The 25,640-nt window shown below is 41.4% G+C and overlaps 1 pseudogene; it reads left to right on the top strand.

The window, feature by feature from the left end:
- LOC144373834 (autism susceptibility gene 2 protein-like) overlaps positions 1 to 25,640 on the top strand; it is a 70,991-nt pseudogene that overhangs the window by 27,992 nt on the left and 17,359 nt on the right.

Here is a 25,640-nt window from a genome sequence, read left to right as displayed (position 1 = left end):
TGTCAAAAGTATCTTTGCTTCAAAGAAAATGGCATCCAAGTCTTTACTAAATCAACTAAATTATGCATGAATTTTCTTATTAATACTTCCTAGAGACCAGATACTATTCAGAATTAAAATGATTCCTATGAATCACACTGATAATTTTCAAAATTAGTGGCTAAGTACTTAAATTATCAGTTGTAATGTACACTCAAGAAAGAACTTAAAAGCTCTATGAACAGGAAAGACTAAAAAATAATGGTGGTATACAGGACAAATTTATCCTTTTCACAATTGTTACTCTTAACATTATAAGAATTGAAATCTACTGAATTATACAAACTTAGAACAGACTTATATACACATATTTACCTAATCAGTTAAAGACAATGTGTTTGCTCTTATAGATGTTAAGAATATTTAAATAACCAGCAAAAATCACAATTAGGTTGACACCAATTTGAAATGTGCATTTGTATAATCTAGTCACCCTCAAAAGAATACATTACCAAGTAATACAAGTCATTAGTACTGTTTAACTTCCTATGTTACCAGTTAATTGATACATTATATACTAGCCAGTGGAAGACAATCAACCTTAATGTAGCTCTAATCTGAATATATGTGTCTCATTTACATGGATGCAGAAATGCCAACCAAACCATACTACCTCAGAACATAAACGTATTCAGTAAAAATCTTGTAAGAGCTATAAAGTGGCTACTAGATCTGTCCTTAGTATCATAAAGGGCATCAGTTATTGTTCAGGTGGTGACATAAGAAACTTTTTCTCTCAATTTTAAAGAGTATAAAATCATATACTTAGACATTTTTTACATCTGCAAATTTCTGAAACAGAAAACTGTAATCAAACATTCACAAGTCCCATAAAAAAAGTTTCATTCCTTCTTTGACATTTTTTTTTATAATTCTTCCATCTCAAAGTGTGTATTAAAGCTGTATGCCATGGATGTGTGTTCAAAAATCCTTGAAAGACTTGGTTTCAACAGTTCTATTGAGTGACATGACAGGTGCTGTGAGTTGTCATTCTTTAGGGTCATCATTTGATCTGTCCCTGGCTCCCTTCTGTCATAATACAGAGCCCGGAGCAGAGTAATGGTGAGAATCATAGCCAGGATTTGTGTCACACCAATAGAGATCCCTAGAAATCTTAGTACTTGCAGTTGTTTGATTCCTCTCAGAAAAGAATACATTTTCTTCCCACAACCCTGTAAAAGAAATAACATGTTCAATATAACCGTAGATATGTTACAGAGGATCAAAAGTAATGAAAACAAAGAATGTGTCAGTTAACCATAATCATAAAGTTAAAACAATAAGTCTCAACAGGAAAGGCTTCTGAGAAGATGGAGGAGAGAAGGAGGAATGCACCTTTTAAAAAGCCTGCTTAGCTGATTCTGATGAGCCTGTCCCTTCTTTCATTGTCTACACAACCAGAAATTAAGACTCATTGGTATGATGTCTTACATCTAGTACAGATATTGGCAATCATTTTGTTTTTAATTATTATTTTTTTTTGCAAAGGACTCAATAGTAAATATTTCAGGGTTTTTTCCAAGCTATCTGACCTCTATTGCAACTATTTTTTCACCCACTGTAGTATGAATGCAGCCATATGTAAATAAATGAAAGTGAATATGTTCCAAAAAAACCTCATGTGCACCAGAAGGCACTGGGCCAGATTTGGCTGCTCATAGGCAATAGATTGTTGACCCCGGATTCAGAATGATCTAAATTTTTCTAAAACAATATTATTATTGTTGTTGTTATTGTGTTCATTGTTGAATTATAGCTAATTTGGGCAGACTTTTCCCAGTGATCAGAAGCATTTCAACAGTTGGCTGCTAGAATGTGGTGATGACAGATAGAAATTACCCTGTACACCCCACCTCATCCTCTTTCCTGGCCTATGGCAGAAATACATATGAAATTATTATCACGAACCAACTTCTAGCTCCACCAGACAAGGATCTGAAACATATCTTCAGCTCCTGTTTTCTTAAGTCAGAAACACTTAAGAAAAAATGAGAAAGGTTTTTGTTTGCATTTTAAATACAAAAGCCTAAGAGTTCCTATGGCCTATATCAAAACCAATTCTGAAGGAGAGAAGAGGAGGAAAAGTGTAGAAGAAGAAAAATCATGACAAAAGAAAAATAGGTGAGGGGGAACAAAGGACGTAAATTGTCACTAGCAACTGTTGTGCCCCTCTTGAGGGACCAAAGCATACTCGCCTTATCTCTAGTAAACAGTGTCTCAAGTGACCAAGCAGTGATGCCTTGTATCTAGTATCCACAGTAAAGAAATAATTCACTCTCTTAAAGGGAGATTAATTGTAAATTAAAGTAAAAAGCTAAGGAAAGCTCTTTATAACAAATTTTAAGAACTTTGAAAATTCTGAGATTTTATGATACTTGGAAGCTAACAAATTAGGCTGCCATTCAATGGCTGTTGGCAGAAGACAGAGACAAAGGATTGTATTACTATTAGAAATGGCAAATGCCGGAGAAAATGTCAGTTCCTCAAGTTCCAAGGACAAAATGTAGAAGGTCAGATAATGTCTGCACACACAGAAGACTGTGTTATGGAAGAAGAATCTAAATCTAAGCTTAGGGAACTCTCATTTTGGGGAATGGGCAATAAGTATATCTGCATTTTACCTTAGAGAGGATTACCTTTATTGTACTAGACAGTATACACACCTGCCATTTTCTAGGAAGGGAGAAAATATATCTATTTCTAGGCTGTTTCCTTTGCATACATCCCAGAGAGTTTAGATCAAAGGCATCCACAGACTTTGCTCTCTAGAAATGCAGAAAGTGAGCAGTCTTAAAATATTATCTCCTAGCAAGAACTTGACTTTGAAAGTTCTTATTTATTCTGTGTAGTAAGAATGACTCAGTGCTTATCCAATAGCAGTAGCTATTTGACTGAGAAGAAATTCATAATTATTTAAATTATTTTGTTCCAAAAGAACTCACTAAGCCAACTAAAGCAGGACTATTTAGTCAGTTGTTAATTTCTATATTATCTTGGTGGTGAGAAAGGAATAAACGTAATTCTTCTATTTCAAAGATATTTATTGCTACCTTCCCCAATAAGGAATTACTCTAGAGAAATAAAAAATCAAGTAAAATTAGTTATGGACACTTCTAAATAACTCCATTTTTCTGGTATGACCTGCAATAAAAATTAACAGCAAATGATAAGCAAATGTTCATGTATTTTGCCAAAAGTGAAATTAAAATATTTATGATTTTATAATACATAAGTGGATATTATAATGTCACTTCTATTATACATACAAGAAATGTATACACATAGACATACATACATTCTGAGTGAAATCAAAATATATGTCACAAAACAATTTAACAAATTTTAAGTACTTTTCAAAGAGTTCCACTTGGGTATTCTATCAGAGCCTGTTCACTTTTATGTTTATGTATAATTTAACAAACATTTTAATGTGAAACAATAGAGTATAACAGTTAAGATATGAAATGCAGAGACAATGGTCTGAATTGAAATCCCTATTCTGTTACTTATAAGCCTTGTGACTTTGGGCAAGTTATTTAATCCCTCTGTGCTTCTGTTTTCTCATCAGAAAACCCAGATGGTAAGGGCACCTACCTGTTTGGGATATTGGGAGGATTAAATGAACAAATACTTAGAATGATGTCTTGTGCATGGCAAGAGGCCAGTGGGGTACCAGATATTACCTGGTATGTCAGGTCACAGATTAGAATGCTCAAATTAAAAACAGATGAAAAATCTGTGACCAACAGATATTTATGGGAAAATATGAGGCACAACAATATGTAAGATGCTACAAAAACACCAAAAGCAGAGCATGTGTCACCAGTAAATACTGATGTCACATTCCCAGTGGCTGTCACTGTTTTTTGGAACAGTAAAGTCATTCATGCAAAATGTTTATCTTCCACTGAGACATTAGATCACTAGCATTCTGATTAAGCAGAAAAATATCTAACAAAATCTGGAAACATACGCCCCCAAAATGGTTAAATTAAAAAAGGTTCACAGGAGACAAAAGGACTAGGTTGTTGGCTCTGAACAAGTTTTAACTTCTGCTTGCTTATGTGTAAATTAGAATTATATCCAATATACCTGACAGATTGTCAAAAGCCTTCTATGAGCAGATAATTATGAAATAATTAAATGAATTAAATATTTAGAGAAAAGGTTTGGTCTCAAAATGGAAAATTGAGATATGAATACTTCATATAACATTATTGACAAGCAATGTGGTTCAATAGTCTCACATCTGATTTTCAAGGAATTAATAAAAAATGGCTTGGATCATGTGTGGCTGACCCCTATCTTTGTTCTCAGTATTTAATATAAAGATTGATGGTCAGAAAATTAGTATGGAAGATCAATATTTTGGGTTATGATAATTATAAGGAATATCAGAATTAAAAATGTCACTCAATGATATAAAATTTAAGTTATATAAAAATAGTTCAAGAAATACATATGCTGATGATTCAAACCTATGACATTCTATCAGCCAATTATCACTTCATTTTTACCTTTTTAATAATCTCTGGGGCTTAAATTTTATCCATAAATATCTCTCTCTCTCTCTCTCTCTCTCTCTCTCTCTCTCTCTCTCTCTCTCTCTCTCTCTCTCTTCTTTATTGGTAAAGTTCACCTGTCCCTTTGGACTAATTAATTTTAAGGTAAGAAATTACACAGAAGAGGTGATTTTTAAAGCTATGAGTAAAACAAAGTAGAAATTAGTAACTAAGTCTATTGTGCTTCCTATTTTCACACTGTGGAAATTTTATTTCAATATTTTAAAGTAATCATATTTAATTTTTAAAAAGTCATAGTAGATCATATTTCAAAGGATGGTCTGGGAATTAGATATTTTAGTTAACAACTTTCCATTTTTTAAAATTTATTTATTGTTCTAATTTGTTATACATGAAACAGAATGAATGCATTTCAATTTATAGTTCACATATAGAGCACAACTTTTCATTTCTCCAATTGTATATAAAGTAGAGACACACCGTTAGTGTTTTCATACATATACTTAGGGTAAAGATGTCCATCTCATTTCCATCATCTTTCCTATCCCATCCATTCTCCCTTCTCCTCCATTTCCTTTGCCCTGTCCAATTTTCATTTTTTCTAAGCACAGCTAAAAGTATTTCTGTATTGACATCAGCTAAATGCAAGCATTTAGGACTTCTGAATAGTCTCTCTTCCAAATAACAACAATAAACAACTGAGATAAAATTTTCCAACAGCAAAGAGTTACTCATATCTATGATGAGTACAGTAGATCACATGTACAGGTAATCCAGCATTCTTTTCATTAATTCATTATAGCATTCAAATTGATATATAGTAAAAATGGACTGTTTATCTCTGCAACTGACTTTGGCAGACAGTCTAAAAAATGTTTTAAGATGTTTGAAATTATAACATTACTTTGGGAAGATGTATAATTTCCTAAGGTAAGCCATTTTGAAATAAACAAAAATGCATGTTTTGCTGACAGTTGTGAATGCCTGTGATCCCAGTGACTCAGGAGGCTGAGGCAGGAGGATTCCAAGTTTGAGACTAGCCTCAGCAATTTAGCAAGACCCTGTATTAAAATAAAAAATCAAATAGTAGGGTCTGGGGATGTAGCTTTAGTGGTAAAGCATCCATGGGTTAAATCCCCAGTGCCTCTGGGTTAAATCTCCAGTAATCCTCCCACAAACAAAAAGCATGTTTTATAAATCTTGATGTATTTCATTAAAAGTTTCATTCTTTAGCCATACTGAATGTTTATATACACACTCACACACACACATAATGTGTGTGTATTATGAATAGCATAAGTAGTTACTCTGTGTTAATCCAGAAGTTTGTGGGGATATTTTTTTTAAATTTTTTAATATTTATTTTTTTAGTTTTCGGCGGACACAACATCTTTGTTTGTATGTGGTGCTGAGGATCGAACCTGGGCCACACGTATGCCAGGCGAGCGCGCTACCACTTGAGCCACAACCCCAGCCCTGTGGGGATATTTTTGTTTGGTTTTATTTATTTATTTTTGTACTGGGGATTGAACCCAGGCATGTTTAACTACTGAGCCAATCCCCAGCCCTTTTTGTGTTTTTATTTTAAGACAGAATCTCACTAAATTGCTTAGGACTTGCTAAGTTTCTGAGGCTGTCTTTGAACTTGCAATCCTCCTGCCTCAGCATCCCAAGACATAAGCCAGAGTTTTTCAAGAGTGATTTGTTAGTTTGGTACTTGAATGGAGATACACACACACACACACACACACACACACACACACACACGTATATACATGTATGTATGTATATAGATAGATAGATAGATAGATAGATAGATAGATATAGATTGATTCCTGGGGACTGAACCTAGCCTCTCAGCCTGAGAAGCTTCTCTTCTATCTGAGTCACACTATGAGTTTCCATTCAAGATCTGAAATGCTCAATATAACTTCCTGTAGTGATGGAATATCCTGTATCTGCATCACCCAGTACAAGAGTCACTGGTCACCAAGAGGCTGTTCAGCATGGGAAATGGATGGTGCAAATAAGACACTGAGATTTTAATCTATGTTAAATTTAATTGTAACAGAAATAACTATGTGGAGCCAGCAGTTATTGTACTGGACAACACAGTTCTAGACTTTAATTTGAAATTGAGATTCTATTCCTAACAGTGTGAAAATCATCACTGAAAATTAAGGAATAAGGAAAGTAATAAGAAGTAACTGATGATTTAGATCAACTATCCCAGAACACACAAATGTGTAAGTTTCTCAGCACATAAGGTTGACTTTAATCCAAGTGATTATAAAATTCCATCAGCAAACTAAAACTGGTATCATTACTGGCATTAGCCAGCAGGGGGAACTGAAGAGTAGCAAGAAGTGTTTTCCTGGAGAATGTTTCTTCCCCCCAAATCCCTGGAGGCCTGAACACACACACACACACACACACACACACACACACACACACACACACACACACACACATACACACACACACACATTCTGTCTGCCCAGGAACTCCAAACCCTGTGCTTTCCAAATATTCAGAGTTAGCTATATCATCTACATGTGCTTGTTTTTAAAGTTTCTCTACGAGTTGGCAACTGAACTTGGCTCTAGACAATACAGTTGAAAATTAGTAGTTGTAAAACTGGATCTTCTCACTTAAAAATGTCTTTAGTGTTCAGGTTTTTATGTTGGCTTTTTAGCTTCATCCTGTTTCTCCACATATCAGAGACAAGTTTTAAGGCCTTTCAGATTTACACAGGAAAATTTCATAGGCATATTGTCAATTCTTCAAAGTTATTTTTAAAAGGTTTCAACTTCACCATGGCCCCCAGGAATTTGATGGTTCCACCTAGAGCACATCCCTGACAACACGGGGTAGGGAGACTCTTTCCATTCTTCCCCCTGTATGCTCCAAAGAGCATTATATGAGCTCTATATCCCCATCCCCTCCAAATAAAATCAAGACCTACCAAAATGACACTTCCACAATCTCAAAACATGGAGGACACTAAATAGGTTTTCTGCCAAAAAATGATAAGGAAGTAAATAAATAAATAAGAGAAACCAGTATGAGACACTAACAGTTTATTGCTCACCACAATTGCTTTCACAAGAAAACACTCTAAGGTTTTTAAGTAGTGGTGAAGATGGTGTTCATAGGTAGCTCTGCATAGAGCTCAGGCCCCTAATTGAGATGCCCAGTGTGGCCATTGCTGTTTCATAAACACAAGGTTTGGAGTGTCCAATTTATTTTAAGAGTGTTTTTCTCCTTTCTATTTAGTTAAGTCTAGTGTGACATGCTGGCAACGTGAAAAAATGTTAAATGGTAGCTCTTACATTTGTGATGTAGTCGTTGTCCACTAAGTGAAAGATTGTTTAAATAGCTGAAATTTTCTAATATCATCATTGGGATATACTAAAAATTATATACACACATTTATTCTATCCAATGGATCCATTTCCACATTCTCAGGCAATCAAGCTTCTTCTCCTGCTGTCCTTATATATTAAATTCAAATCATAAAGAAGTTATATAAATCAAACTACTTGATACTATTTTTAGTGTCTGACTTATTTCATTTAGTATAATTATTTTGATATGTGTCCATCTTCTGAGTGTTTTAGTAGTGTAATTCAGTCCTCACTTGTGAGGAATCAATATTTTTTATCCAAAATTCTTCAAATAAGAATATCCAAAGATATTTGGATATTGTAACTTTATTTGAAGAGCGAGCAAGAGAGAGGAATGTCTTGTGGATGGTATTCTAATTTTCAAAAATTTATAATTTGCTTATAGCTTTTACAAATGGTGTGAAGGTAATTTTATAAAATATTTTAGTGCACCTGTGTTTTGACTGTGACCTATAAAAATTTTTCTTTCATTCAATGTAAATTGTCACTAACATGTTATAATTTATGATGTGTCATAAAGAGGTATATAATATCAAGACTATATATCTGTGTGCATATCTATGAGGCTTGCAGGGAGCATAGCCCCGTTCATTTTATAATTTTGTTGCAGTTTAGTTTTCTTTTTCTAGGACAAGTTTAGATAAGAAACATCTAAGTGACATCACAAGAAGCCCAATTAGATGGTCTACTAGTGGGATGCTGAGTAGAATTTATCTAGTTTGGCAGAAATTTGCAAGTGGCATAATTTTAATATAAAGCCTGTTTTTAGGTATCTGGTAGTTTGTGTGACATCGGAAAATAGAATGTATGTATCAACAAAATGATTTACGAATATAAGTGGATTTGGTAGTTGTCATTTGCATGATACTTAGTTTACCATTAGGGGGAGGTCAGAGATTGATCCCAGGCACACTTAACCACTAGATCAACCCCCAAACTTGTTTGTTTGATGTATGTTTGTTTGTTTCTTTTAATTTTTAGAAATGGTTGTCACAAAGTTGCTTAGGATTTTGCTAAGATTCTAAGCATGGTTTTAAACTTATAATTCTCTTCCATTGACCTCCCAAGTCAGTGGTATTACTGGCATGCATCTGGAACTTTACCAATTTTTTCAGGGTGGATAGTAGAGATTGAACTCAGGGGCACTAAACCACTGAGTCACATTAGTAGTCCTATTGTTGTATTTTATTTAGGACAGGGTTTCACTGAGTTTCTTAGGGCCTTGCCATTGCTAATGCTTGCTTTAAGCCTGGTGATTCTTTTGTTTTAGCCTCCAAAGCCACTGAAATTACAGGCATGCACCACCATGCCCAGCCAGTTTACTAATTTTTTAAAACAAAGATTATCTTAGAAGTTTTCCTTCTAATATAGAATTAATTATTTATAAATTGATTTATACATAACCATCAAAAATTCACTACTTTTTAAGAAGAGTATAAAATTACAAAGTAAATAGTTATTTTTTAAGCTAACAAAAAAATATACACTGGTTGAAGTTTATCCTCTACTTTGTAAGAAAAAGAATCATAATTCGGTTGGAAGAACTCTGAAATTTTTCAGTGCTAGTGTAAGTGTAAATAAAACCTGTCCTGAAAAGTGTGTATTATTACATATTTGTTAATAAATCAATAGTCGCATTTTTTGATTTGTGTTATGGAGTTGATTTTTTTAAATACACCTTTATTTTTTTATATACAGTTCTGAGAATCAAACCCAATTCCTCACACATGCTACATGAGTGCTATTCCTCTGAGCCACAACTACAGCCGCTTCATGGAGTTTTTCATAAACAAGAAGTAAACCTAAAGTGTTGTTATCTGAGTAAAGATCAGTGATTTTTTTAGCGTTTATGTTTTAGTTTAGGTGGACACAACATCATTATTATATTATTATTATTATTATTATTATTATTATTATTATTATTATTATTATTGGAGCTGAACATCAAATTCAGTTCCTCACACTTGCTAGCCAAGTGCTCTTCCTCTGAGCCACAACCCAAGATCCAAGTATTTTTACCTTTGGCCTTCTGATTTTTGGTGTAAAGAATCTAAGAAACAATGAAGTCCAAATTTTCTCATTTTGTCAGCAGGAAAAGAGGGACTCAGAGAAATGACTAAATCATTTTAAGTTGCACATTACATCAATGAAAGATAAAGTTCAAATAAATATAAATAATAGGACCTCAAATAAAGCAGCATTCTTTCTGCATTTTGGTTATGTTTTCTTCCATTTGATTCTAACTGGAAGATGTGTCTTTAATCAGCATTTGACCATGTTTGTACATCTGAAGAAAGTACTTTCTAATCACTATGTATACAAATAATCATTTACATTAGACTTCAATGAAAAAAATCTATTTTATATGCATTTTTACAGAGGAGTATTGGTCACACTTTTTAATTTATTCTCATGTCTTATTGGTATCACTTTCAAAAATTTTCTTACAATTAGGTTTAGATCCATGTGAGGCATCAATTTCATGGTTGTCTCTGAACCTTCTAAAACTATGTGCCAGATTTAGCTGGAAAGTTCTCAAAGATCAACTCTCCAGGTCAAAATGGATTTTCATTCTATGGCTTTTCTCATTTTTTTTCTTATCTTTCTTGGAAGATGCTTACTTTACTCCAAAAGTTACTGCTGGTTCTACCTTAATTTAGAATTCATTATTTATCCAAATAAAAATTTCAGATTGGTTTAACTTTTTTATAGATCATTTTTTTCCTTCACATTTTAGATCCGTTTTAGCTATCTATTGAACACTTTCCAAATTCTTCATGAACTTGAACACCAAGAAGTCAAAATGAGAAACTGTGTATTAAGGACTATCTAGTTTAGGATCTTGGATCTGCTAACAATGGTGACAAAAAGTTAGAGGAAGCACACTTAAAATTACTGAGTCTAGCAATGGACACTATGCAAGGTTAGCAGGGATGTCAAAGAGAAAAGGGGGTAAAAATTTTGTGAAACTACAAGATGGGTAAGGCAGAAGGATCCACAAGTTTGAAGCCAGTCTCAGCAAAAGTGAGGCACTAAGCAACTCACTGAAAGCTTGTCTCTAAATAAAATGCAAATAAAAGCTGGGGATGTCATAACCCACTTGAATCAAAGTGTGAAATATGATATGTCAAGAACTATGTAATGTTTTGAACAACCAACAATAAAAATTTTTTAAACAGCTGGGGATGTCATTCAAGGGTTGCTTCCCTTGAGTTCAATCCCCAAAATAATAATAATAATAATAATAATAATAATAATAATAATAATAATAATAATAATTAAATATTCAAAATAAACTAATCCCAAGTAATGGGCATTAATGTGTAAATAGTTTCAAATGTTTGTGCTTTGATTGTCAAATAAAATTTCAAGTATGCTCTGGTAAATCTGAGATATAATAGTCATATTAAAATCATATCTATTCTTGTAATGTCCAGTATGTGTACAAAAATGTCTTATTAAATGACAGACATATACTCTAAGGAAGGCACTCCAAGTGATTTTTGCCATTTTTGCCAACATTGTACTGTGTACTGACATTTAGATTGTATATTAATACAATGCTAGGCTACACATTGTAGCTATTGTTGTATATAATGTCCATCACCGATTAAAAGGTAAATATGCTACACAGTATTGTATGTTATAAACTTAGAGAGATAAGTGTGCACATCATAATGTTATAAATAAACAGATTTGTGAAACTAAGGAGAGAATCTTATTTTTTCTCTATTTTTTAGTTGTAAGTGGACACAATATCTATAAATATTTTTAATATGGTTCTAAGGATAAAATCCAGTGCTTCACATGTGCTAAGTGAGCACTCTACCATTGAGCCATAATCCCATTCCTAAAAAGAGAATCTTCAAAACACACACACACACACACATACACACACACACACACACACACACACACATACACACACTTTACATTTAGACAATGAAAAATAAAAATTTCAACTGATTAGGGGTAAAAAAATATCCATTGCTTCTAAAGAAAGCTTCTGGAGCTATGGAGTATCTGTATGAAAAAAAAGTGATCATAATATTGCTTAATACAGCATAATAAATATTTCAGAGATAAAAATATGTAACTATAAAACATTCAATAGTTACTGATAAAAAAAGGAAGTTTTATTGTGAATTTGTTGGTACATGATCATAATATTTACTGCTTGAGAGGTTATGGCAAATCTAATTCCCCCAAAACAAATGCTGAATGTCTTCTTTGATATGAAGAGGCTGATTCATAGTGGGGTAGGGGGGGAGCATTGAAGAAATAGACAATGTTTAAAAAAGGCATAAAGGTGAGAGGGGAGGGCATATGGGTAGAAATAATGTTTGAATATGTTGGAGATTATTATTCAAAGTACATGTATGAAGACAAAAATTGATGTAAATATACTTTGTATATAATCAGAGATATAAAAAAGTGCCCTCTATGTGTAATAAGCATTGTAATGCATTCTGCTATCACATATAAATTTTAAAAAAGACAATAATAACGAAGAAAAAAGACATTTCAAGAAGAGGATGAAAAACTTACCAAGACTCTGTCTCATATAACATTAAGACTGGGGTCTAGTTTTGAATAGAACAGCACCCTTTGTTTCAATCATAAGAACCACACAGCAATGTGGAACTTATTTCTTTTCAAAGTTGAACAAAACATAATATTACCAAATTAATAAATTGGGCATAAAAATTATCAATCAATGAAGGCATACCATTAAAGGGTACAAAGTAACAGGTAATCAGCACAACTTCTGCAGGTAACTGGGATGAAAACTGAGGCTCAGTAAATGTTGTTGGCTTCCAAAAGCCACATAGTAAGTCTGTGTGGCAGAACTCATATTAGGCCCTAAGCCTGCAAGTCTCCCAAGTTTGTGTGTGTGTGTCTGTGTATGTGTATGTGTGTGTATGAGTGTGTGTGCACTTGGCCATGAAATAGAAGCTGGGAGGAAGGTGATAAGCAGTGAGGTATCTCTTCCCTGCAATGCAGAGAATATTAAAGAAATAGACCTAGAGAAAGCTTATGCACTAGAGAGATACCAGCTCAAACACTGGCCTGCAGCCATCTAGACAGGTGTGCTGTGTATGTTAGACAGGATTTGTATTCTTGGAAAACTGAGTTTAAATTATATTTTTAAACACAAATAAAACCACTTCTTGTAGCCACAAGGGAAGTCTGAAGCATGATGAATGTCTGCAGCAAGTTTTCCTGTGCGCCATGAGAAAATTTTAAGACTTGGAATTTGCCCTTGTTAGAACTTCTCAAAGAGAGGTAAGTGCAGACTGGGGAGATAGCTCATTTGGTACAGTGCTTGCCTTGCCTGCAAAAGGCTCTTGGTTCAATCCACAGCACCACATTAAAGAGAGTGGTTAATTTGCTCAGTGGAGAGAAAGCCAACTACAGGCTGAGAACCTCTGGCTTAGAAGAACCCAGATTCAATGGTAGATTTGCTTCATGGGGGTGCTCAGACCCAAGGTAAGCCTGCTGTCTTCCCAGTCACATTAGAGTTAAGCAAGAAGTGGGCCCCAGGTCTAGGGACAGCCCAGTGTCCTGAGCCAGCAGCTCTGGTTAAGAAACTAATAAAGACAGAGAATCTCCCACAGCTAGGCCTGTGGTGACAGACAATTATTCAATGTCTCTCTTTGTTTAATCAGATATTACTCCAAACCCTGTTGTCACCTTCAGGCTATTAAGCCTCACTCTCTGAGATATACATGTGTAGCTTTCATGCCTCTTATTAGGCTCTCCTCTGAGTCTTGCTGTGGTCAGAGGTCAGGGCTGAAATCTGTTTTGCTTTCCAATTTCTAGTCAAAAAGACAGGCTTATCCAGACTTAAGATAGGGTTCAGATTTTGGGCAAAAGTACAACAGAATCAGGGGGAGTTTCTTTGTGAGTAGAAAAAAGGTATGTGTTTCCTTTTTAAGAGGATAGTTGGCTAGACCTTGTGGTCTCTGAAGGGCTAGTCTGAATAAAGCCATATAGCAAGCCTCTGGTCCTGAGCTTCCAATACATGGCTCATATGTGCAGCAATGAGTTTTTTGGAGCTTAGAATCCAGATGGTACCACTGATTTAAATTTCCCCATGCATCCTACCTGGATCTGTGGTGGGCTGAGAGGCTCAGAGGTGGGGGCCTTGTGGATGGCGCTGTGCAGAAGGGCTCGCCAGGCTCCTGCTCGCCCAGGAGTGCTGTGGAGAGGCACTTTGCAAGCAAGAAGCTGCTGGAGAGTGGTGCATATTGCCTTGATCCCAAGCTGCAGAGTGACCTCCAGCTGCTCTGCAGGCCACATGGAGTAGTGAGGCTGCCCAGCACCATGGAGCCATACAGGGCAGACAGTTGGGGGCCATGAAGGTCAGAATTTGGTGAAACTGCCAAAGTCTTCTTTTTCCTTCTCCTTCTTTTCCTAAGAATCAAAGACTCCATGAAAGGAAAAATCAACTCTTAGGGGTCCGATCTCAGCTTCTGTGGTACTCCCATGAGCTGGCCAGGCAGATTTCAGGGGTTGGCAGCAGCCAGGTCCCATGGCCCAGCAGGCTGTGTGAACAGGCTGGGGAGGGTAGAGTCATCTGTCCTCAGGAGCACAGACAGGCTTATGTGCATGCTGTCAGGGCACACATGGCCAGGTAGGGCCCACTGCCCATGGTCAGTGGCTGAGAACAGTGCAGGGGCCACCCTGGGATACACGATTGCTTTTAGGGGGCTTGGTAAAGTTCTGACAGAGCCACCGCCTCCTGTGCACAATCCAGGTGGCTGCTGTGTGAACTTGTGGAACACAAACAACTAAGGAACTTGTGCTTCTTGTGGGGATGGGCCCTCTTTAGCTGAGATGAGTCCTGGGCACAGAGGGCGCTGGGCTTGAGTGGCCCCCTGTCCTGAATGCCTGCAGTACCTCCCTCCTCCCTCCAGAGCAGGAGGACCTTCACTCCTTCCTCATGGAACAACTGGTACCTTCCTTTTAATACCAGGACCCTGCTGGGTGGGTGCTCTTGAGGGGAAAGAAGTAGTTGCACGGTACTGCTGACTGCAGGGCAGCTTTATTTTAGAGGAATAAAATGTGTGTGTGGTTGCAGGATTGGGTAGTGAGGTAGTGAGCCTCAGTGACCACTTAACCCCTGGCCTATCATAGTGCCGCCTGCAGAGGGGGCAGAAGGACAGCAGGGCCCAGCACCTGGGACCCACTCAAAGTTCAGAAATCCTTGCATTTCTGGGCCCTTCAGAAATTGATTGTCTCAAAGGTGCTCAAAGCCAGCTGAGAGGGAGCCAGGCCTGGCAGTGCAGGAAGGCGGGTGAGACAGCATGGGAAGAGGTCTTTGCTGTTGTTGGCTTCATGTTTGTCCTTGAGAAAATCAGCTTGGTGAGGCTCAGGTTTGGAAACAGGGGTGACGTGGAGCCAGTCCTTTGCCAGGCTGCTCTGTCACTATTCAATACTCTCAGCCCTATGGATCGCAGACACAGCCATACAGAGGGTCGTGTGACATTCATTGCAACAGCAGATGAGGTGATGTGGGCACATTACACCAAGGGGCCTCACTGGCCCTCTGGCCTGATGTAGAAGTTGAGGGCACAGCTGGACAGTGGGGAAGGCATCAGATCTAAACCCCTCTCCATGAGCCTGACAGCTGCTGGAGGGAGGCTAGGAAAGAGAATGGTCAGGCGCCAGGATGGATGTCTGTCTTAAGCAGACATCTCACTATCATCCATTTCAGTGCCTTAGTCCTACCTCTTGGAAAGTTCCCAGCCTAAGCACGGGGCTCCTCTCACTGCTGTCTCTAGTAAGGAAGGCATGGCCAGGAGGGTGCATCTGCAGCCTAGACACACATCTGAGGTAGCAGTCCTTCTGGTGCCTGTGCCTGCTGGGGGCCTGCAGCTAGGCAGAGCAGCACCCCATAGCTGTGGAGCCCACATTGGTGTTTAGGCTGGCTGTGTCACTGACACATGGAGGGACTGGGGAGTGACCTGCCTGGAAGACCCAGCTGGGTGTCCCCTGAGCGGTGTTCCTGGTGCTCTCAGTGGCTGCAGGTTCATCCTCCAAACCTGACCTCTCACCGGAGGTCTTTCCATACCCGTCACAAGATCAGCTGACGCTGACTGGGGCTGGTCCTGGGATGTGCAGACGGGAGTGCCCGGGCACTAACCAGATAGTAAAATAAGGATGGCAGCATCAGCTTTGCTTATCTGACTACTCCCCGAGCCACACAAGTACACACGGCTCTCCATCCCTGCTGCTCCAGGGCTCCCTGCTGGGTCTTTGTGCCCTCTGTCCTCAGAGGTCTAGGACAGGGCCCTCTCCTGGGTCTCCATGCCCTCTGTCCCGAGAGATCGAAGTCAAGGCCCTCTCCTGGGTCTCTGTGCCCTCTGGGAGGAAGTGACTTAATACTGGTTAGTCTCTTCCTGTGGAATGACAAGCAGGAGGATTGGGTGTGACCTTGACACAGCAGACTCTGACTTACTCATGGAGGCTCCCTTCCTACCCCACAGCAGACCTCTGCCTGCTGAGGTCCTTTCCTTGCCCCACCCACCCCCACACTGAAGACCGACTTCAGGAGAAACAAAATGCTTACCAGCTGGGTTCCCCCCCAGGGACTCTGCCCTCTGTGTGCCGTTGCTGTTGGTGGCCTCCAGCCTCCCATCAGGACTGTGATGGATGGGCCTGGGCATGCGTGAGGGCTGGTGCTGTTGGCTGTGGGTTTAGGAGGAACACTCTTGAAACAAGTTGGAGCACGTTGGCTGCAGCGGATGGCTTTTCCTGTAATCCTGCCAGATACCCCCACCCTGGGTCAATATGATGAGGGTGATGAGGACGCCTGGAGCCTCCCAGGTGACACAGAGGCCTCTGACCTTCAGGGTTTCTCAGTCCTCCCAACGGGCTGCTGGTGTTTTGCCAGATACACTGGCTATTTTCCCCCTTTTAGGATTTTTATTTTAATAGGAACCCTGGAGGCCTTCAGAGGTTTCTGATGCCGACTTGAGGCCTGGCTCAGCCTCCGGGATGGTAATTAATGTTTACGCAACACGACAAGCACGAAATGCAATCTCTTTGAGCCCTGCCAAGCACCCATCATTCCCCTTATCTCCCACTCCTGCAGTGTTTGGAAATTAATTTGCCTTGAACAAACAGTAGGTTTTCCTCAATTTATTTGTACAGTTTCAGTGGTTGAGAAGCAGAGCTGCAAGACCAAGTGTCATCCTGCCATTCATTCGAGTAATTGAATCTGCTAATGGAACAAACTGGTCTCTGTTTAATGATTTGAAGAAAAGAGGGAGAGGAGGAGGAAAATAAAGAGACACATATGTTCCAGAAGGTGGACACTCTCCCTGAAACATTGTGCATTGTGCATGGTGGAGTTCTGGAGATAGCAGAACTCTGAACGGAGGGATTCTAGCATTGTGAACATCAGCACAGCTTGGGTTAATAGTTGTACAAAACAGGCAACATTTGCTTAAGAAGAGGTTACCTCTGAGGTGACAGAATAGACTAGCAATAGGATTTAAACCGTGAGCCTTACTGGTAACTTGAAAGAACTGAATGTTGATTCACAGAAATTTGATGCTTCTGCATGGGCCTGGGGTTCTCAGTGCGGAACATTTGTTCTTTAACAATGTTCCCACTTAAGTTGAAGTCCGGAGGGGCTGGGGCTGGGGCTCAGTGGTAGAGTGCTTGCCTAGCACATATGAGGCCCTGGGTTTGATCCTCGATACCTCGTAAAAATAAAGTAAGGGTTATTGTGTCCACCTACAATTAAAACATATTTTTTTAAAGATTTAAGTTGAAGTCTGGATTACTTATTTGGCCACAATCTTCAGTCCTGTGTGGCGAGGTCTCGGAGGCTCTGTCATTTAGACAAGTAGAGAAGTTAATTAGAAGATGGAGTAATGACAAATAACATGTGTCCATTTCTTGGATGTATGGAGCAGACATTCAGATAGGTAGAGATTGGGTGAGTTGATGAGTGGGTGGATGGATTGATGGATGGATAGGTGAATGGATTAATGGATGGATGGGTGGATGGGTGAGTGGATGGATGGGTGGGTGGATACTTTGCCTGATAGCTACTGGTTTTCTTAATATCTTTGAGGCTTATTCAGGTTTACTACAGTAATGACCTGGCAGGGACGTAGCCCTCTTAGGACTTCACAGCCAAGTGTAAAGACAGGTAGGGGACACAAGTGTAGAGGCTATGCTTTGAGAGCTGCTGCTTCCTTCTGTTTCCTTCCTGTTCCAGTATACCCGCTGATTAGCACCAGTAAGAAATGGTGAGGACAAGGGGGGAGCACAGTGCCATGTTCTGTCTTCATTTCTGAGAGGAAAATATTTATTTGGTCTCTTGACGTGGTTTTATTGCTTTGCTTTTTTGTTTTAATCCATGCAATAGTGGAGACAATTCTCTTGATAATGGTGGTGTATTATCCATGAACTCCACCATGGGTATCTTTTTTTCTTTCATAGTAATAATATATGTTCATTACAGAAAATTTAGGGAGTTAAGAAAAGTACAGGTCCATGAGGTACAATTGGTGGTCTCTTCCTGGATATGGGATTTGGTTAACATTTCGGGTGTGTTTTCCACTTCGCATGTGCATTTATAGAGATGGTTTTCAGTTCTGAGACCATATCCAGAACAAGAACAGTGTGCTGTATTTTTCTTGGTGGTCACTTTTGTCCAAGGTACCCCATGTCATTCATACCTCCTGGCAGTGGTTGGGGACACTGAGCCTCCACTATGTGCTGAACTGCAGTAGCGCTTCACCTGCCAGAATCCACATCCATTGCCTTGCGAGGCAGTGACTGTGCTTGTGCGTGGAGAAGTGTGTGGCTCATCATGGACGGACACACCACCAGGCCTCCCAGACCCAGAGCCTGTGGTGCACAGTGCCTGTGGATAGCATTTGGTCACACATGCTCGTGTCTCACTGGCTGGGATGACACACAGTTTATACACCCATCTGTACACATAATTCAAAATGTAAGTAAGTCCCTAATGAAATATAAAGGAGAAGTAAATGGAAGTCATTCATAACAACATAAATGCTTGCTCATGGTGGAGAAGGGCATGTAAAACGTGGCCGCTACAACCATGGCCACCTGGTGGTGGCAGTTAGTCCCTAGAAGCAGCCTTGTGTTGATGTCATGGTTTTTCCTAAGAGTGAACAACTTCTGGTGAAGTCCCAGATGTGGCAAAGTATAGTAGTTGCATTCCTGGAAAATTCAGTCAGTAAGTGTTGAAACCCTGCAAAAAAATTACTTTGTGTTGATTTTTCATTTAACTCTTAATAATGATTTGTTCATAGGTCCGTATTGATTATTTAGTACTTAGTTTATTTTTATGGTTGGGTTTATTTTATTCAGTTTTAGTGATTTGTTTTTTCACAAAATTCATTTTATTTTCAAATTCATTAAAAATTTTCCCTGGGCACAGTGGCACATGCCTTTAGTAATCCCAGTAGCTCAGGAGGTTTAGGCAGGAGGATCCTAAGTTTAAAGTCAGCCTCAGAAAATCGAGGCACTACGCAACTCAGTGAGACCCCATCTCTAAATAAAATATGAAAAAAGGCTGGGGATGTGGCTCAGCGGTTGATTGCCCCTAAATTCAGTCCCTGATACACTACCCTCCAATTTTTTTTGCTTGTTTAAATTATTTTTATATAATAAAGCAAAATGTCCCCCCACTATCCAGTTCCTAGCTATAATAATACAATTATACATAAATACACACACATTATTTTTTTTCAATTTCTACAAAGACAGCATGTGCTATACATGGTACACAAAGCATTTTTTTAAGCTTCAAATTATTCCATGGTATGAATCCACCAGTGATCTCAATTGGGGCATTTCCAAACTTAGACCTTAAACCATAATGTTGTTTCATTGTATCTGAATTTCATTGTATCTAAATCCTTATACACCCACCAAGTCAAGGGAACCCTATTTGTTCTTTTACTAAATGTTTCCAAATTGCCCTCCAGAGATTATCGGGTTTGCATTGTACTGGGGAGGTACAAAATAAGGTCCATTTCCTGGCATGGTGATACATCTCTGTCTTCCCAGTATTTACAAGCCTGAGGCAGGAAGATTGCAAATTCAAGGCCAACCTGGGCAATTTAACAAGACCTATCTCAAAATTTTGACATGGGGTGGGGGCTGCAGCTCAGTGGGAGAGTGCTTGCCTAGCATGCCCAAGGCCCTGGGTTCAATCCTCAGTACTGTGGGGGGGGGTCAGGGTCCAGTTTTTCAGGGCCCTTGTATCAAATCTGTATCAAAATCAAACACTTTTTTTTCTAATCCTCCATTAGGTTTTTAAAAAATTTATTAAGTTCATCAATTTATATTTTACATGCAGTAAATGCCCTTTTTACCATACACAATGGAGTATAACTTTTATTTGCATCTTTTATTATAAGCCATGATGTGTTATTCTTATAATTGCAAGAAGGGAGATTGCTTAACCCCAACCCAAAAATGTAATGAGTACAACATTTAAATAACACTCGTCAATTTGAATATTTCTCCAACCCCAGCAAATCTCATCCTTTGGCAAATTCAAAGCACATAGTGCAATATAAAATGATTTTAAAATGTGTTCCTGCCAATTTTAGAGAAGCATAGTAAGACAAATTGTCAAGATGGAAAACCTTAAAGGGTAAGATCCATTTATTGAATAATTGAAAGAAAGAGGAAATGCATTACTGATTAGCCACAAAGATGCATGGTGCCTAATCTGTGCCTAAAGAGGACTGTGTAAATGATGATGCATAGAACTGTTTCAGCCACCAGCGTTCTTTCCAGCTCTCCACCTGTGGGTGCCCTGCCTACAGGTCACAGTACCAGAGCATTGGTGGGTTGATGGTGGCTTTCAGGTGTAGCTAAAGTATGGTGTTGCCATAATTCCCTGAAGCTTTCTTCACCCTTTGCAGTGACTGGTTTACTTAAATATTTTAACTAAGTCAGGGATTTGCCGTTATCTGCTTTGTTTGGGGGCTTTTGCTTTCCAAGGATCACACAGTGTAGACTGGAGAACAGGCATTTGGTGGACAGAGTTAAGATCAGAACCCAAAACTTCTGATCTATCAAACAGCAAGGTGACCTCCAGCCAGCAAGTTCTCACTTCTCTGGGCTCATTCCATTTGACAACAGAGGGTTGAATTCCCAGTGTGGTCCAAGGGTCAGCAGCATCACCTGTGAGATGGCAGGCAGTTCAGGAATTGGAGCGCCACCCAGAGCTGCTGGGCTGGAGTCTGCACCTTCATGAGACCCTCCCTGGGTGATTGGCACACCTGCTCAAGTGGGGGCCGAACCGGGACAGCCTCCTGGCTGGTCTCCTTTTAAAGTTTTGTGCTCCTGGGTTCCTTTAGTGCTTTCCCAGAGCTGGCTGGGACAGACTGGTGTGGTTCTTTGGAGAGGCTCAGGCTTCCTATTTCCCTCCTTGCTCGTCCAGGGCGGCAGTGACTGCCATGCTCTTGGTACCACACCTTACTCTCCAGAGGTGTTCAGGCTGGGATTAGACATGGGGCAACAGGAGAGGAGGCCACACCTGCAGGACACGTGCCTTCTGCAGACAGCTTGGTGGCTGTCCCTAGTATGTTCCTTACCAGCATAAGTGTATTTAAAGGGTGTCTTTTGGAAAGGAAGTCTTGTTGATGTGAGCAGATTTATTTCAACATTAATTTTTAGAGGAATTTGGGTATAAACGTTCCAAAATAGAGAATATTGATTGATTCTTCATCATCCTAGTCCAAGGAGAAGGGAGTAGTGCAGAAGTATGCAGATGGGTTCCTGCCAGTGCCGGGGCCTGTGCCCATCAATTGGCGTAGGTGAGGGAAGAGCCCCGGCACATGCCCAGCCCCTCTCAGTTGTCATGTACTCTCTGGATTTCTACGCTCCTGAAGCTTTCTCTCCTCAACCAGACTAATACCCCTGTTTTTGTGAAAGAAAAATTTAGGAAATTTGTGAGAGATGACAGAAAAGGCACGGGGAGGGCAGGCCAGACCCTGGCTCCCACTTCTAAGATAAAGGCCCTGCAGGATCCCCTGCAGCCACTTCTCCCCAGCCTCATCAGGGAGCTTGGTCCAGTTCTGGGGACCCACAAAGTTTTGGCTTCATTATAAGCAGAAATCTTCTATAAAGGTTCTCAAAACAGCACTGGGCAGAAATAAGATACCCAGAGGTCACCAGTGCAGTCACTTGTCCTCAGGCCTCACGAGATGCCCTGTCCCCTCGTACCTAGGCAGCCCGTTGGCCTGAAGCTGGCCACGTCCACCACAGCCCTGGAGGTGCCTCGCTTATGAACCAGGGATTATTTCTGCTTTGGTGCATGATTCAGGTTTGAACTGCTTACCAAACGAACACCAAAGATGATGGCTTGCTCTGATGCAAACTGTGTGTGTATACACGAGTGTGCAGGCAGGAACTGAGAGACCGCGTGAGTGGCACATGCTTTTCATGGTGGCGAGAGATGTGGAAGAGGAAGTTTGCAAAGGTGCCCTCATTTCAGAAAGTATTGCAAGCTGTGCTTTTCCTGTTTCTGAACTGTAGTAAAGAAAGAATGCATCTTTTTTAGCACAAAAATGGAGTCGAGGTGATCTCCCCCTGCCAGATGCCTACAAAGAACTTACTCCAAATTGGGCTATGCCTTGATATGTAATTATTGGTCTTTCATTATTCTGTTTTGAGAATTTTATGGAATTCAGCTTCTGGGATAATCAACAATGACATCATAGTAGTTATGGCACTTAGGTCCTTTGACCTTAGGAGCGAAGCTTATTTTTTAAGTTTATACAGGAGCATCTATTTTCTATTCTTTCCCCACAATTGAAGAATTCTACTTAAATTTTACATCCAGTTAAGTCTCAGCATCCCGTGGTGCAGGGGCATTTCTGAAGGCCTGGTGAGTGTAGCTGTGGCACGCTTGATTTATATTTGCGTTTGCATGTTTGAACTCAGATGTCCCTGGGCTGGCTAGGGCACATCAGGAGGCCTGACTTTTGCCTGGAAGTTTGGCACTTGCTGAACAAGAACTTGTTGCTCTAAGAATGTCAAGTGTGCCTCCTCGGTCACAATGCAAAGGGGGAGGGGGAAAGGCCAATAAGAAATATCTGTTTGTTGTTAAGTAACATTTACTTCATTCGCTATTGAAAACACTTCTCATTCAGGAACTGTATTTTTTTTAAAAGGGAAAAATCAACTTGTGGGCTATAATTTCCTAAGCGTGCTTCAGAAAGGCTTTGCAAAGAGTGGGGTCAGGGAGCCCTGGTTTGCAGACCACCAGCTGTGGGATCCCCAGCCAGCGCACCCTTCTTCACAGGAAGGGTGGTAGGTGGCTGCTGGCTGTGCCTGCAGGCTGGAGCTCGCTCCCCTGGTGCCATGCTCCTGTGTCATTCTGTGTCTTTTCTTTGCTCTCCCCCATACAGATTCGGAGTTAGGTGTTGGCGCGCTGCCCGAACATGACAGCCAGGATGCAGGGCCGATTGTCCCCAAGATATCAGGTCTAGAGAGAAGCCAAGAGAAGAGCCAAGACTGTTGCAAAGAGCCCGCCTTTGAGCCTGTGGTGCTTAAGAACCCCTGCCCTCAGGTCCCGCAGCCGCTGCCCCAGCCCCAGGCGGAGCCCCAGCTCCGAGCCCCTTCTCCGGACCCTGACTTGGTGCCACACACAGAGGCCCCACCAACAGCCCTTCCTCCAAGTACGAAGCCAGCCCCCGCAGGGCCCCCCCCACGAGGCCCCGCAGCCTCAGGTGCAGCGGCCACCCAGGCCACCGTCCCCCACTCAGCTGCTCCACTAGCACCTTCCTGATGTGCAGGCCCACCCCTCATCCCAGGGCCTGCGCAGTCCCTGTCAGCCTACAGCAGCAGCCTGAGCCTCAACAGTTTAAGGTGAGCCAACCTGCTCTCTGCCCGCCGGCCACCTTTGCTGGATGGTCAGAGAGTCTGGGTGAGGGCTTCCTAGGAGATGGGTGGCCTGATTGAGAACTGTCCTTGTTTTCTCTGGGAGACGAGGAGATAGGGACAGGGGCTGTTGGGTGAAAGCCGGTTGGGTTGGCTGTTGACACTGCACAGGAGTGAACTATCCAGGATCTCCTGGAGGACAGAGGCAGGAAGGAGAGGTGCTTACCCAACAGGTGGCCAGGCCCATGCCATGTGCATGTAGTCCCAGCTCCTGAGGCCGGAGGGTAGCTTGAGCCCAGGAGCTGGAGACCAGCCTAGGGCACATAGAAAGACCCCATCTCAAAAGATGAAAGAAGAAGAAGCGGTTGAAGATGTGCGCCAGGGAGTGGAGGCCAAGGTGCCTCTGAGGGCCCTGAAGGTGGAGACTCAGAGGAGAGAAGGGGTGTTGTGGGAGGGTTGTCTCCTCAGGCCCAGGAGACTGAGACCAGTGCTGGGTTGAGCATTTTTCAGTAGGATTTACTTCCTCATTTTTGAGTCAGAGAAGAAACCAATGGGGAGAGCCAGGTCCTCCTGGTTGGTCTATGAGGGGCCGTCCAGGGTGACCCTGAGCCCTGTGGGCTCCTGAGACTTGTGCGTGTTATTGTTTTCCTTTTAGAAGCCTGGTGGGGTCAGGGACAGGTGAAGAACAGACCTAAGCAGGCAGGTTCCTCCCGGGGCTGGGCCAGCTCCTAACCGGGGGCCACTCCTATGGCACAAGACCTGGCCCACCTCTTCTTGTGGTCCTGGGGTTATGGTAGCAGACAGGGGCAACCCACGTGGTGGCTCTGTTCCGTTTTGTTCCTTGGCTGCTTTGCAGGAAGTGTGGCGAGGAGGGTGGGGGCAGCAGGAGACAGAGCAGGGCAGGCCGAGCCACAGGAGCGAGGGGAGCTATCTCAGCAGAGAACTGCCTGGACAGCCCTGTGTGTGGCGCTGGGCAGTGGTCTCTGCTGGGCTGTGTGATGGGGAGAGAGAGGCCCAGGGGAGGGAGGGCAGTGGGGACGCAGATGCTCACCTGCGCCTGTTTCTCCCTTTGCTCCACAGCAGCAGGAGGAGCAGCACACTGGCCAAGACTCAGTCCTCCGACCCGCACCTCTCCCACCACCTCTCGGCCTCTCGGTTCCCCCTCTCCCTGCCCAGCCACAGGCCCTTGCACAGCTTCACCCCCGCCCTCCAGGCCCCCGCTCACGTGCATCACCCCAATATGTTTGCCCCGCCCACTGCTTTGCCTCCGCCACCACCGCTGACCTCAGGGAGTCTGCAGGTCCCCTGACACCCTGCCGGGAGCACTTACTCAGGTAGGTTGGCCGGGTGGGCGCCGGGACCTCACTACTGTCCCTGCCGTCCCTCATTGCCAGGCCGGGTGCACTTAAACAACCATGCCCTGGGAGGGGGGTGTGGGAAAGGAGGCCTGAAGGGTGAGGCCTCAGCAAAAGCGGCCACAGCCTGCCGGCCCGCGCCTGCTTCTCTCCAGCATCTCAGGCCGAGTCCTGGGGCGTGGGCCTGGCCTGAGGGCTTCCACCTTCCTGGGAAGAAGAGATGCACTTTTATGATGATGCATCTCAGAATTTAGGGATGACCTGGTGGGAGATGGGGTCCTTCTCCCCTCACCTGTGTCGCAGGCCAGGGTCCCAGTACTGCTCTTCCTCTATGTGTCTGCCCTGAGGCCAGCCGGGGAGCCTGCTGCCTTCATGGCTGGCAGGTGTCCCCCCCCCATTACCCCCACCTCCAAATGACCCAA

Source organism: Ictidomys tridecemlineatus, unplaced genomic scaffold (genome assembly GCF_052094955.1).
Source record: "Ictidomys tridecemlineatus isolate mIctTri1 unplaced genomic scaffold, mIctTri1.hap1 Scaffold_51, whole genome shotgun sequence".
Lineage (NCBI taxonomy): Eukaryota > Metazoa > Chordata > Mammalia > Rodentia > Sciuridae > Ictidomys > Ictidomys tridecemlineatus.
Note: the sequence above shows the minus strand (reverse complement) of the source record. Positions and strands in the feature narration are given on the sequence as shown.